The sequence below is a fragment of the Phascolarctos cinereus genome, unplaced genomic scaffold (assembly GCF_003287225.1).
Source record: "Phascolarctos cinereus isolate Bilbo 61053 unplaced genomic scaffold, phaCin_HiC Scaffold_726;HRSCAF=1367, whole genome shotgun sequence".
In the NCBI taxonomy this organism is placed as follows: Eukaryota; Metazoa; Chordata; class Mammalia; order Diprotodontia; family Phascolarctidae; genus Phascolarctos; species Phascolarctos cinereus.
This window is the reverse complement of record NW_027556098.1, coordinates 186,934,920-186,951,110: the sequence shown is the minus strand read 5'-3', so window position 1 is coordinate 186,951,110 and position 16,191 is coordinate 186,934,920.

Here is a 16,191-nt window from a genome sequence, read left to right as displayed (position 1 = left end):
GAAGTAGGAAGGAAAGAAAGATGGTAGGCCAGGTACCAAAATCATTGAGGAAGGTGCCCTGAAGCTCTATAGATAACAGCTACCAGGCTTTGAGTAAAGGTAGATGAACATTGCATAGACTTCACAGGAAAGGTCACCCAGTGATGGTGACGGGTAGATTGCTACCTGGAAGTTGCAACATATATAAATACATAATGTACAAAACATATGAATAGCAATAAGTTATATTATACCAATGTAACAAATGTTATTGTATGTTAATTTCATGTATAAGATATTATATTTTCATAATCAATTGTAACATATACAATTATATGTGTGTGATATATTATGTCACATATGATTATATAATCTGTTACATGTATAATATGTTAGCTTATGTGGTAGCTTACCTCATCATGCTCAGATTACCTATCATGGAGGCTTAATAATTCCCTTATCACATAGGTGGGGATAGACTCCTTTGATCAGCTACATAGTCAGAAAAGTTGCATTTTTGAAACTGGCCAGACTGGAACAGTTTTGCTCTTTCCTAAATGCTCCTTCCTGCTGTATCCAAAGGGTGGAGATCACAATTCACTCACAGCATGGATGCCATGAACCGAACCAATAACAAAGGAAGGACTCTCTTCCCCTGATCCTCCTCTCTTTAACCAGGCTCTTAAAAATGGGCTTAGGGGTATTTCTTTCTGTTCGATGTCATTTGTCCTCCTCGGTTTGAGGTACAGGCAGTAATGAGCCCTGCCAAACCAGGAATTCGAGCCATGGCAACCTTGGAGTCAGGATTGCAGGTAGTCAAGCAATCTGACAGAGAAGCCCTAGAAGCCAGGGTGCCTAAGGCTAAAGCCGGGGAGGGGTGGGAAGGGGAAGGGGCAGTGATGGGGACTTGGAACTGGGACTGTGCTCTGCAGGAACCAAGCTAAACTAAGAATCTAATCCCTTTCCCCCACCCCAAAGAATGAGGTGGAGCAAGGAGGTGGAGGCAGGGAAGAAAGGTTCAGATATGGGAAATTATACCTATCATAAGCTCAAGGAGTAAATGTATATATTTGTGATTATTCCTTTTGAAATAAATATGCCTTTGTGAAAGGTAATCCTACTGTTAGTGGCTAAATGTAACTGGTATGCAGGGGACTTTCCCCTACATTTGAGACTACACCATCAGTAGGGGCTGGAGCCAATAGGAATACATAGACACCCAAACCTTCTTGAGGATACCAGACAACCCTGGTCATGGCCTTCCATGCAGTGAGGGCCACGGTAATCAGTGTTACATATGACATATTACACATTAGGATCATTATATTATTATCTATTACTTCATTATTCTTTATTATATATTGGGGCAGCTAGGTGGCACAGTGGCTGTAGCACTGGGCCTGGAAACAGGAAGATTCATCTTCATGAGGTCAAATCCTGGCTCAGGATTATTAGCTATATGACCCTGGGTAAGTCACTTAATCCTGTTTGCCTCAGTTTGTCATCTGTAAAATAAGCTGGAGAAGGAAACTGCAAAGTGTCTTTGCTAAGAAAATCCCAAAATGGGGTCACAAAGAATCTGGAACAACTTTATTATTCATAATTATAAATATGTGTGTATATATACACACTTAGAGACCACCAACTCCAACCTCCTCATTTTAACAATAAAGAAACAGAAACATGGAGGTTAAGCTTACCCAAAGACACATAGGCAGTTCTTGTCAGCGTCTGGATTAGAACCTACATCCTCACTTTCCAGAGCCAGTGTTCTTTCCATTGTAGCATACTGGCTTCCACTTGGTAGCTATGTTATTGTGAGCAAGTCACTTAACCTCTCAAAATTTCAGTATTCTCACCTACTAGAGCAACAGTCAATCAACAAACAAAAAGTGTCTTTTATATGCAAGGCACTATATATTAAGACCTGAGAATACAAAAATAAAAAAAATTTAAAAAAATTTAAAAAAAAAAAATATATATATATGTAGGTATTTTCCTTCTCAGGAGTTACATTTTAAAATAACTCAGAAGAATATAGTTCCTTAAGCCAGAGGAATGAATCTTTAATAGTGGGGGTTTGGTTACTGTGTAGATTTGTAAAAGAGATATATTGGGGGATTTCTTGGTACTCCTCAAATCACAAACTTAAATACAATTGTTGTTCCATCATTTTCAGTCACGTCTGACTCTTAGTGACCCCATTTGAGGTTTTCTTGGCAAAGATACTAGAGTGGTTTACCATTTCCTTCTCCAGCTTATTTTACAGATGAGGAAACTGAGGCAAACAAGATTAATTGACTTGCCCAGAGTTACAGCTATGTGTCTAAGGCCATATTTGAATTCAAGAAGGTGACTCTTCCTGACTTCAGGCTTGGATCTCTATTCACTGTGCCACCTACTACCCTTAGGTACATTCCCCATTTACACTTAAGGCCAGACCTATTCTGAGAAATTATACGTTATTATTTTCTATCAAAAATATTATGATTTGTTCTACCAGGGGCTTAGAAAGTTTTCAGATAGTTAAATCTCCATGACATCCCCTATTTCCAGTAAGTTAAAAGGAGGTGAAATTACAAAACTTTTTCTAGAAGTTTTGAGGGCAGCTAGGTGATGCAGTAGATAGAGCACTGGCCCTAGAGTCAGGAGGACCTGAGTTCAAATCCAACCTCAGACACTTGACACTCACTAGCTGTGTGACCCTGGGCAAATCATTTAACCCCATTGTTTAGCCAAAAATAAATAAATAAAAAGTTTCCTGTCACATGATTCTCTCATCTCCTCCCCCACTTTAGACAAGACTTCCTTTTTCAGCATCCATACTAGAAACAACGAAAAGAATAAGCAAAAAGGGTTGACTTGGTGGAAAGGGAAGCAAATACATAGTAAATGTCCCTTCTTCATGGGCAAGACCTGCTTAAAAAAAAAAAAAAGAGGGACAGAGTTAGACGGTGCTAATAGTGCATCTCAAAGCTCTGTCTCTTTGCTTTGGTAGGAAGGTTTTAGTTTTAATCACTTGGATGCTTTTTCCTTCCAGACTCTCAGTTTTATTCTGTGTGTATTTTTGTTTTTCTATGTGTTTCTTGTAAGCTACAGATTGTGGAGTTTTATTTTCTTATCCAATCTGTCACTCTTTTTCATTTTATTGGATGTTTAATCTATTCACATTTAAAGTTATGAGAGTTAGGTTTACATTTTCCTCCATTTGTCTCTAATATTAAGGTATTTTTCAAGTACGATTTTCCCTTTTCCAGGTAAACATAGTACTGTATACTGTAAACTATTTACTATAAATACAATATGTCTCTTCAGTTACTTTAGTGTAATCTTTTTTCAAATGGTCCTATTCCCACTAGATCTCTTTTCCTTACCTCTTTTTCTTAACAACTAGTTTTTTAATTCTTTTCCTCTTTTTCTTCTGTCACTTAACCAAGTAGAATCTTCCTTTTCTCTCCTTCAACTCGTCCTGTTTCTTAGTTTTTTACAAATTTCATTTTCTGTGGCCCTTTCCAGAGACTATTTCTCTCCCTCACTCTCTTCACTATCTAATTTCCTTTTCTGTCCACTCTAGACTCTCATTCTTTGATTCATGACCCTCGTACTTATCTAATGCCTCTCTAAACCCCGCATTACTGATGGAATCAAAATTTATGAGATATGCATTTGGGGCTTTCTCCTCTAAGCAGCTTCTTTCCCTGCTTTGCCCCACCAGCAAATTTTTTCCATTATGCCTCACTCCCAGAAAAATACCAAATTCCTACTCTGGGTAGAGAGAACACTGCCAAACACCAGGATCTTTCTTCCCTCTACCTCTCAACAACTCTTCCCCTCATGCAGGTGTGGAGGACCAGCCAACAATCTCCACCAATGGGGATAATCCCATGAGATTGGCCTTTGAGCCAAGAGTCACACTAATACATTTCATATTGGGCAAAATTAACTCCTCTTTGTAGAAATAAGTGGTGAAAAGTCAACATTAAATGTGTTGCCTTTCATTAACATCATTTGTTTTGTACAGGGTTTTTGTTTGGGGTTTTTTTTGTTGTTGTTTCTTTGTTTTTTTAAGGGGGTTTTTTTGTGCTCTGTGATTTTCTGCCTGTGGTTTTCACAGAGAATCACAGCCATGGGTTTGTTTTTTTCTGTCCCATGGTACAGAAAGATCTTGCTGTGATGGTTTGTGTGTGGTCTGTCCCATAGTACTCCACTCCAACAATAATTCCCTCATGACATGTTTCTCTTCTTCAAAAAGATTTGAGAAAAACCAATGAAGCAAAGCCATTTTAAGTCATTACTATATAGCACAGAGGAACTTGAAAAAGATAACATATTCCTTGCAAGATTTAAACACGGACATGATTCAGGTCCTGAATTGTGTTATTTTTCATTCATCACTAGATATGATGCAGGAGCATATCCAGGTGAATGCTTAAATATAATTTGATGATGACAAGTAGAAAAATATTAAGACACTGGGCCTAAGCAACTAAAGGAATACCAAGAAAAAAATTATTGATAACTTCTTTAAAATGTATGTGATATAAAGCTATAACAAAGATATTGCCTTGAATAAATGTTATCCTAATTAACACATACATGATCATCTACCCACCTACCCATACAAATAGTTACACTTATAAAAATTCATCTACCAAAGGGCTCACAAAACAAGTGCCTAGGCCCTGAGTAAATCTAGTTGCCAACCTCCTCACTTTATAGATGAAGAGACTGAAGTCTGAAGAGGGAAAGTGATTTGCCCAAGGCCACATGGAGTGAATGATGACCACATAATGATGACCAAATACTCTCTTCAGATGTCAAGCCAGCCCGGTATAGGTCAGAGGGGAAAAACAGCCTTAGTAAGAAAAATTCAATGATGAATTTTTACATTTTTGATTACCTTATATTTTTCTCTTCTTTTCTCCTCCTCTACTTTTGTCCTCTCTCTCTCCTTCTTTAGAATCCTGCTGCATAAACAGCTAGGTGTTTTGAAATGTAAATACTCTAGGAATTTCAACTCACCCATCTTCCCAAAGTCATATTTCCTTCATGATAATTAGAATATAATCACTCAGTGGTTCTCACTGATTAACCCCAATATTATTTCTAGTGTATGGATATCATTATTGTTGTTTACTAGTTATGATGTGCATTTCTAATATATATTAAATATTAAGTTGATATTTAATATGAGAGAGAGGGACAGAAACAGAGACAGAACTTCTTATGTAAAGCAAAAAGATATCGTGTCAGTGTTCCAAGTTTAAATTTCTACCCTGCCACACACTGTGACCTTGAGCAAACTACTTAACCTCCTGGTGGCTTAATTTATACATCTGCAAAATAGCACATTACCACCCACCTTATTTACAGAGAGGTTGAAGATTCACTTAAAGTACTAATTAGCAAGATTCTATCATTTTGGTAAAATTCTAACGCAGCTGGAAATCTACGCAGCTGTGATTTATAGGACTTCTTGCTGCTTATATAAGTACAAATGCATAAAAAGGGAGAACTATCCAAGTGTAAAATTGGCAAAAAATAATTTTCCCTTGGGCTGGATATAGAACCATATTAACTTTGTCTAGACCAGTTGCCTCATTGGGTTTGAATATGGTGCTGGGAGGTCAAGGTCACAGATATAAGTCCCATATAAACCTGGTAATTCCACAAGCATAAACCATGATGGAGGCATGAACTGCATCCCTAACCACAGCCTTAGCACTGGTCAACAAGAAGGCATGACCTATAAAATGTGAACAGGACAGCACTACCCATCACCACTTCTAAAAGAATAATTTAAAATGTACTTTCTCTTGTTGTTCAGAAACTTCATCATTGTATTTTTGAAAGAAGACATTGTTTTATTCTTTTAAAGAAAAATTTTATTCTGAACTTAATGAGCACTAAAAAGTTTCTCCAAATATCTACTACATACAGCTTATATTTCTTTTTTTTTATTATGTTAGTTTTTGTTTTCAACATTCACTTTTATAAGATTTTGAGTTCTAAATTTTTCCCCCTCTCCAAGATAGCATGCAATCTGATATAGGCTATACATGAAAATATTAAACCTATTTCTACATTAGTCATATTGTAGAGAAGAATCAGAACCAAAAGGAAAAACCATGAAGGGGGGAGGGGAAGAGGAAATAGTATGCTTCCATCTGCATTCAGACTCCATAGTTCTTTCTATGGATAGGGATAACATTTCCCATCATGAGTCTTTTGGAATTGTCTTAGGTCCCCACATTGCTGAGAAGAGCTAAGTCTATCAAAGTTGGCCATCGCACAATGTTGCTGTTACTACGTACAGTGTCTTCTTGGTTCTGCTCACTTCACTAAGAAGCAATTCATGTAAGTCTTTCCAGGTTTTTTCTGAAATCATCATTTCTTACAGAACAATAGTATCTCATTACATTCATATACCACAACTTGTTTGATCATGCCCTAATTGATGGACATCCCTTCAGTTTCCAATTCTTTACTACCACAAAAAGAGTATAGCTTGTGTCTCTAAAGTATATAATAAATTCAATATGTTACTTTCAAAGTTGTTCTGCTTGTTTTTCTCCCTCCCTTAATGTCTGTATGGCCTCTTCTGTGAATTTTTAAATGCTTCAATGTCCCTCCTCCTCCTTCTCCTCTTCTTCTTCTTCTTCTTCTACTTCTTCTTCTTCTTCTTCTTCTTCTTCATCTTCTTCTTCCTCCTCCTCCTTCTCCTCCTCCTCCTCCTCCCCCCTTCCTCCTCCTTCCCCCACACTATGACTAGTTCTCCTATTCTATTATTTTATTCCTAATTTAGATTTTAGAAAATCCTCTACCTCCATCCTCAAGGAGGTAGTAGGATCTTCCAGAAGCCAATATAAGAAAATTGCTCTTGTAATGTGTAAGTTGACATTTTGAAGGAAAGTATCCAAATATTAAAACAGTGTCACTACATCTATGATAAAAATATAAAATTTTAAAATTGTTAATCAAATATTTCAACTATTAATTTAAACAAATCAGTAAATTTAGAGGCTAGATTTCTCTTTTAAGTTAATGTTCTCTATGTAAAAGTAAAGTAACTCCTACATTTTGCAAATTATATGTGTATCAATATTTCAATGGTGCTATAATCTTAGCAAAGATACTGATCCCAAGTCTTTTGTTTTCTCATCCTCTGAGATTTTTTTCCCCATTTTCTCCAACGTATTCTCCATGGAGGATCTACCTGAATTAAAGGCCTTTCTTTGGTTCTTTTAATATTCTGTGATTACCAGTACAGCACTTAGGTGGTCTATCAGTCATTCCTCACTCCAAGGGTATGCTGGAACCAACTCAAACCAGCTCAGAAGAGCCAATTGTTAAATGTTCATTGTGAGCATTTTACACCTTGGAAATCACCAAACACTACATATCAGGGCCTGATTTACTGTTCTCCTGATTATTCTAGATATAATAAAGTGATGGGGGAATGATTAATAATACAGATAAAACTTAAAAGTGTGTCATTTGTACCTTTTTTTGATAGCCAGCTGTTAAACATTTACCAACATACACCTGCTCACTCTCACTCTGTGACTAGCTCATTTCCTTTTCTGCCTGCATAGTTCCTAGGTGATATGCATTATGTACCTTCTCAATACATAAAGTCTGCTTAAACTCACCATGCATCTCTCTATTATCCTTTGGGTCACCTCAAAATCTGATTATTCAAATATTTGTCATCTTTCATCATTTATTACCATGTAGCATCACCATAAAAATAGTAATGTTTAAAAGATGGAGTTTTGTGTAAGAAAATAGATGAGATTATTGAAAACACAGTACCATTTTCCAAATGCAGTACATCTCTTTCTCTTTCTGCTATTCAGATCTGACACCAGTTGTTCATTGCCCTTCTGTAGAGCCAATCCAAGATATATTTGTCATAGAATCAAGTGGACTGCCCAACTGCAACAGTTGTCTTGACAATCAGCGTTCTTTATCCATTTAGTTTTGTATCTATTTACAGGTTACATATGTGGAGGAAAATGTGTTACATTGAGTCATGATAATTTTTAAATGTGAAGTGTGGTTGAGTTCATTTATCTTTTCTACTTTCTATCTTTGTTTAAATACGTATCTTTTCGGAGTCAAAAGGAAGTGTGCACAAAGCCTACAAAAATATAAATAAAATCAGTATTGAAAAGCAACAAAAGTCTGGACAGATACAACTGTCAATGTTAATACCATATAATCAAAGTTGAAGGACACAATTCTTCCTTTTAACAATCGCTAAAAGTATTCTTTTCAGAGAAGGTACTTTTTCATGGGCAGTTGTGTGGGTGTTTCTACCAGAAGTGTCTGTTGTATCCAAACAAAATCTATTAAACATTTTAATAGGTTTTTTCTTATGTTTTGTTTTTATATTTTCTAGACTTCTTCCTTCTCCCCTTGAAGAGAGTCACATCTTATAATAAAGATTTTTTTAAGGAATAAAAATTTTAAAAGGAAGAAAAGAAAAAATTTAACATAACCAATCAATAAATCTAAAAATTTTTGACATTATATGCAATGTTCCACACCCATGTACTCCCTGTATGCCTCACCTCTTCAAAGGCAACATTCGTTTTTTATTATATTGTGGGGTTTGTTCTTTCCTTTTTTGATGTTGTGGTCATAGTGCATGTAACTGGTCCCAGGCTGGTTAGAAATTAGGGTTACATGTATACTGTTTTCTTTAAAAGTTAAAATAAACAAACCTTTAAAGGTAGCTGAATGGCATCTTACAGTACAAAGCACTGTATCTGAAGTCAGGAAGACCCGAGTTCCAATCCAGCATCAGACACTTACTAGCTGTGTGACCCTGGGCAAGTCACTTAACCCTGTTTACCTCAGTTTCTCATCTGTAAAATGAGCTGGAGAAAGAACTGGTAAACAACTCTAGTATCTTTGCCAAGTAAACTCCAAATGGAGTCACAAAGAATGGAATACAACTGAAATGTCTGAACAACAATTCAACTTTTGACATAAAGAAAAAGATGGTTCGATATTGGTCTCTCAGATGTTTCAAATTCCATCTACCTGGATCCAAATCATGGCAGGGATAGGAATGAGATTCTAGGGCCCTTGAATGTTCCCCATTATGAGAAAGTTGTTCACTCTTCCCAGGCATGGGTGCTCTATGCTGCAGAAAAGAGAACTTCACAAACCCACAATCCAATCCATTTATAGAATCTGTAGTCAGCTTCCTCAGTTTCCCAGCAACCCTAATCCTATCAGCAATGTCAAGTTCTACCCAAATTCCTCTTTTCCCCATAAAATGATAAAGGTTTTTCTTTTTTTTTTACCTGAGAAAACTATTTTTCTTGGGTATACTCTTAGTTTTGCCTTGGAACCATACCCAGTGATAACTGAATCCTGGGAGACACACAAATTCCTATAAATGCGTAAGCAGTAAGAGAATTCACAGAACAATACTGTAAGGAAGTTCCCATGGTTCCATGGCTCAAGGTGAAGATAACACAGCAAATGCTCAGTGTTCACATTGCCACAACCACTCCTTCTGCTTCATCAAGAGTAAGGAAACCTCAATTATCAAAGCACAAGCTGGGCAGCTAGGTGGCACAGTGGATAGAGCACCAACCCTGGAGTCAGGAGGACCTGAGTTCAAATCCAGCCTCAGACACATAATACTCATGAGCTGTATGACCCTGGGCAAGTTACTTAACCCCACTGCCTAGCCCCCCCCAAACAAAACAAAACAAAAATAGGGGCAGCTAGGTGGCACAGTGGATAGCGTACCAGCCCTGGATTCAGGAGGACCTGAGTTTAAATCCAGTCTCAGACTGACACATTACACTTACTAGCTGTGTGACCCTGGGCAAGTCACTTAACCCATTGCCTAACCAAAAAAAAAAACACACAAGCTGAGGGAAAATGTGTTCTCTATTGCTTTTTATACCCTGGAAGGTAGTCACCACATTGATCCAAACATAAGCTCTCTTTCATCCCATGTCTAGTTTGTAAAAAAGCCTAAGAGTAGTATATAATCCCAAGCTAATTGAGGTATAGATATAACTTAAGCCTCATTGGTTTCCCCAGTCACAACAGAAGCAGTAGCAATAGCTCTACCTCATTTATCTCCCCCAACCAAACAAACACACATTGGAGGAGCCTGCACCAAATATCCCTTCTATTGTTGCTACAGTGGACAGGAAGCAGTTCTATCTTGCATGCTCTGAGCAATTAACTGCACTGTTGTCCAAAGTCCCTTAATAACAGATTGCACACTGCAAAGGTCATCCACCCAGGTCCCTTCTCCCTCATACAGAAAACCTCCTTTGTAGCACCTCATTGCATGTGGCTTTTTTTTTCAACCTTGATCCTGCTTCTCACTCCATGTTGACACCTATGGGGAACTACAGAAAAATAAGCAGCTGAGTTCCTGCAATCTTAGTCCCTAGCATACTATATGCCACTTCATAGGAACAAATGTCCACACTACAAGATTGAGAAGTAGACCTCACTTTTGAAGTTGCCTGCTACCAAGCTTCAATGGTAATGAAAAAGGGTATATTCCAATCACTGCTACCCTCTACAATGCAGGAAGAAGACATTCCAAATTCAGATGAATCCTTTGCCTGCTTTGGGTCATTCTTCCTCACTAACCAGTATGTCAGTGGATTTTGCCTCTTTCTGAACTCTCCCAAAAGTATCACTATAATTTAACTTGTCAGATTATCATTTAAATATGTATTTAGCATATTTATCAACATGTTCCCACCATATGTTAGTTTCCCTGGAGCTTACCGATGATCTGAAATTCAGGCATCTGTGTTCTGTATTTAGTTTTGTCCTTGGGAGATGTAGGTTCTTGGCATCTGGCAGTTAATAATATATAATAATAACTCATACACTGTACAGACTCTTTCTCAGGAGCTTAAAGCACACTGCAGACATGATTCCATTTGTCAGTGCAGCAGCCCTTTAAAGAGCTAGGATAAACTTCAGCTCATAAATGACAAAACCAAGTCTTACATAACTAAGCATTTTTCTCCCTTAAAGTATTCTATGAGATAATGGCATATCTATAATGGGGTCTCCTAACCCAAGCCTAGTAAGTTCATGAAGGATGTTCTGGTTCTCTTTATTTAAAAAAAAAAAAAAGTTACAATGCTTTTGTGTGATTGTAAAGGCCAGGAGAGATGAAGGCATCAAATGGGTAACATGGAACATTATAAAGTACAGGTGCCACTCATCAGAGATTTTGACATTTTCCTTTTTAAAGAGTACAGTAAAGACGGAAATTGGAGCATGGGTAAGGCTAGAAGTGCAGCATCTGGCACATACTAAGTTCTTAACAAATGTTTGCTTGTTGGAACCAACATTTCTAATCAAGCATAGTATAATACCTGGCTCAGGCAGTTATTAGCTCCATTTGATGGTGGTGGTAGTAATTTGGTTTAAATCTCTGAAGCTTTAAGAGTTTCAGAGCTCAGGCTCAAAGCAATAAGCAGACCATAATCCTGTCTGAGTATCTAGCTTGGTTGAACCAATCACTAAGAGATACTATAGTGTATCTTATGTAGCCTCTTTAACATTACCACTGTGGAATACAATGCTATTTGCAAACAGTTCCTGAGTTTTGATGGGGAAGATTACATAGCACAACCCCAAGTGGGAAGAGGGTGACAGATGCACTTTTCAGTGACATTTCCTTCTGACTAATCTACTGCTTGCCAGCCAGAAAGAGACAATGGATTTTCCTCTCCAAGCATTTCTCCTTTTCTCTCATGAAAAGTTAAGATTCCCACAGTAATAGCTTAAACAATAGCAGAAGAATGCCTTTCACACTAGGACCCATTCAGGTCTACTCCTTTGAGCCACGGTCTTAGTCTTGCTTGTCATTGTCTCCTGTGGAAATCTCGGGTCTAAGAAAGGGAGATTTAGTAAAGTGGCTTGAAAACATAATATGAAATTCCATGAATAAAGCTTCTCTCTAGCTTTAAAGATCCAGCCAGGAGGGTCTCACAAACCAGAAGCAGAGATCAAAGAGTGTTCACGGTTTTTTCAAGAAAGTGCTGGTACAGAAATGTTGCAGTAATTAAAATGCTAAAATAGAAGGTAGGGATATGGAAGAGCTGTACAAATTTTGTGGGCTTCAGTTCATACTATTCATTTACCTGTTTTATATAGGAGCAAAGTTAGAGATTCTACATTTAGAGTTAAAAGCCTCGGAATTTAGCTGCATAAATTATATTAATATTGATTGGAGGTAGTCTAGTTCATTAAAGAGAACATTTCCTCCTTGCCCAGAGCATTCTAAAAGTAACAATGCCCGAAGGACTTAGTGAGAACTTTGTATGACTTGATTTTTTTAAAATGTAAGTTTGTTTCAGTCTTTTGGGTTTTGCATTGCAATAATTCCCAGATATCATCTCTCCAGCCCCAAACTGGACCATCTCTTTTAACAACAAAAGTTAAGCCTAAGCCATCAACTTTGTGCCAACAGCCTGACAGCGTAGGCAATATCCTGATGGCATTATCTCCCTTCCACTTTCTGCTAAGAAAGCTATACTTCATTTTCTCTTCTTCAAAACCTATAATGGTATTTCAATTACTCCAAACAGCTCATATTTTTATTTACATTGTTGAAGTCATTGTGTGTTCTTTTAACTCTGCTCATTTTGCTCAACATTAGCCCATATAAGTCTGCTCATGATTCACTTCAATTCTCCTGTTTGACATTACTTGCTACACAATAATATTCCACTCCATTCAGACACCATAGTTGGCTATTGCCCAGCTAATGGGTATGCACTTTATTTGCGGATTTTTTACTACCACAAAAGTGCTACTATGAAGGTTTTGATAAATATCAAACCTTTATCCTTGGATTGTACTCCTGTTTGATTTAAAAGCTGTTCACAATAGAGTCAACTAGGTGGTATAGTAGATAAGAGTGCTAGACTTGAAATCAGAGAGATGTTAGTTTGAATCCTGCCTCAGACATTTACTAGCTATGTGACCCTGGGCAAATCACTTAACCTCTCTAACCCTCAGTTTCCTCATCTGTAAAAGAGGGATGATACTACAGTACCTAATTCACTGAGCTGTTGTCAGGATCAAATAAAGTTATGTATATAAAGTGCTTTGCAAAACTTAAAGTGCTATTTCAATGCTGTTATTATGTTCCATAAATTTAGCATGCATGTCCCTCAAAGGAATTTTTTTATGTCATTTCACTTTTTCTTCCCATCAATCCTTTAAACAATGAGAAAAGGCAGTGGTAGGGACTGAAAAAAAAAATTGAAAGGCAACTGTCTTCAGTAAAAAGATACAAGGTCAAACTCCAAGGGGTTCCTATCTCCAGGAGTGTCTGCCATTATAGAACTAAAGCAAATTGCCGGTGCTTTTATGCATTAATTTTCTTTACCCTTCTTTGTTTTGGTTGTAGGGCCTTTCCTAGTGATTTTACAAGATACCTGCTGTGTTCCTGCTGATTCATTCCCCTTGCCTGGAAAAGTAGAATGTGAAAAGTCTGCTTGCCTTCAGCGTGTCCTTACCTAGGGGACACATCCTGAGTGATTAATTGCAGGTCTCTTTCAACTACTGTGCTTCTTATGCCTTAAGTAGTTTGGTATTAATTACAACAAAGTTATCCTTTCAAATGAGAAAAGCTGACAAGTACCTTTGGGGTTTTGTTAGATCTTAAAGCTATTTGTCTAGATGTGAATCTGAGCCTATGTAAATTAGCTTTCCAAAAATTAATACACCTAAGTTATTGATTATTTTAAAATCATGAAAATTACCCCAAAATCCTGGTGACCTTTAGAAGAGCCTCAGAAATCAGGTATTTCAATCAGTTGAAAGAACAGATATTTTTTATTTTTTACAAAAGTAAAAATACTATTTAATACACCCCTCTATTATATGTTAAGGTCCTTGAGGGCAGCAACTGTCTCATTTTTGTCTTTTATCCCCAGTGACCAACACAGCACCTTACACACCTAATAGGCACATAATAAATGCTCATTGAATTGAATCAAAATTAATTTAATGATGTGACTTGATTACAGACAAAGGATCTTAGGATGATTAGCAATTAATAGTTACTCTTTATCTGCAACTAGTCTTCTTTATTCAAGATTTTTCTAAGTATAATCTTTCATCTTGTCTGTTGACTTTTTTAATTTCTGCCTTGATTTCAAATGTACAATGACCAAGATGAATGACTTAAAGAAGCCACAGCAAGAGAGTAGGGAAGATAGAGTTTCGAGAATATATGTGTATAATGATGAAGTAGGCCCCGTTCATACTTTACAGACTCGCCTGTACCCACCATGTTTCCCTTCCCCCTTATCTTACTTCACTTCTATTTTCCTTGCTCCTCTCCTCAATGAATTGGGGCTAAATGCATTCTGACAGAGTTGATTGAATCCTCATTCTGCTATTCTGTTTGTCTCCATGGTGCATGACCTTCATTTTGCCCTAAGACATGACCTGGAAGACTAATGCCTCCTCCCAAATCCTCTACTTTCAAAGACACTATGCAGATCTTCTTAAACAGGAAGAAGATAAGCAATGATGGGGACTAGTGGTAATTAACAAGAATTTGAGGGGGGAGTGGTGCAGAAGAGGAATAATACTACCAAATTCAGAAACCAAGGGATAAACAGTTCAAATATGAATATTTTTGTGATGGTTAACAGACTTTTATTTGTACTCTCAGTTTATTCATCCAGAATCAGATTTGCTTTATATGTTGAAGCCTTTCTAATTGAAGAAATATTAATGTTACTAGAGATTGGATGAATTTTTGATTCACACACTAGCCCCAAAACTCTAGAAGCCTTTGGACTCCTTCCATACTGTGAATAGACAAGAATTGTAAACAGGCCTGAATTTTTGCCTTTTTCCAATTAATTTAACACTGAGGCAAATGTCAGAAACATAAATATTATGCAACTAACTGGACAAGTCACTTCACTTTGTTGAATCTAAGTTTCTTCAGTCTGTGAATAATAATAATAAATAATAGCTTGCATTTACATAACACTTTGAAGTTTGCAAAGCACTTTACAAATATTATCTCATTTATCCCCAAAACGATCCCGGTAGTTAGGTGCTATTATTATCCCCATTTTACAGAGGAGGAAACTGAGGCAGACAGCAGTGAAGTGATTTGCCCAGGGTGACAAAGCTAGTAAGTGTCTGAGGCTGAATTTGAACCAATATCCCCTTGGCTCCATATCCAGCACTGTCTATAATGTCACCTAGTTTCTATAAACAGGAAAATGACCACATGACATCGGAAGTCCCTTTCAGCTCAGACTACATATAAGCAGCTCCTCAAGAATCCCTGTAAAGTTGAATACTAGCCAGTTTACTCTGTTTCAGGCATATTCATCTACCCTTAAGGCTGTAGATCATATTACACCAGCACACACCAGTTAAACTGTTTTTGCTTGCCAGGGGAAACATTTAAACCTGCCAGCCAGGGTTAGGGTTAGGACTCTGGCTCACTGCATCCACCTGGAGTTGCTCCAGGAAAATGTCCCAGCATCATCATAGTATCTAAGCCTCCCTAAATGTGGGTGATGGTGTCTCCAGCTCCTGTATCAAGACTCAAAGTATCAAATATAAACATGGCACAAGAGAGCCTTTATTTAACTCCCTAAAAGTAAGATAAAAATGATTCAAAGGAGCCCATAAATAGATACAGAAAACACATAAAGTATTTAAATAGCCTATCAGCTCACCCTCAGAAGGGAAATTAATTTGGAGACACTATCAGGCCATTCCATGGCCCATCTAATATAAAATTGATGGACCATGTGTAGCATGGATAGATAGATATCTGATCTAGTACCTGGACCACACTGTCTCCTGGACCACACTGTCTCCAAAGGAGATGGTGATTTCTGCCTTTGTAGGGAGCAGTGGGACCATTTCTGGTCACTTGTTCCTTCACTCTTCGGTATCTAGGAGGGTATTGAGCCTAGAATTATATCTATTTCCCACACATCATCTAGAAGTAAGATGTTCTTCTAGGGTTCAAAATAAAAGCCACTTTCCATTATCACTCCCGAGTGGAAGGTAACAGTTTATTCTTGCCAGATTAGGTACTTTCCTTTAAACACTTGGTGCATAAAAAAGTCTCAGATAGTGAACAAACTCAGGTATCTAAACAAATAGCATATACAAAGGAAAGATGAGACTTCAGATAGAAACAAGATAAAA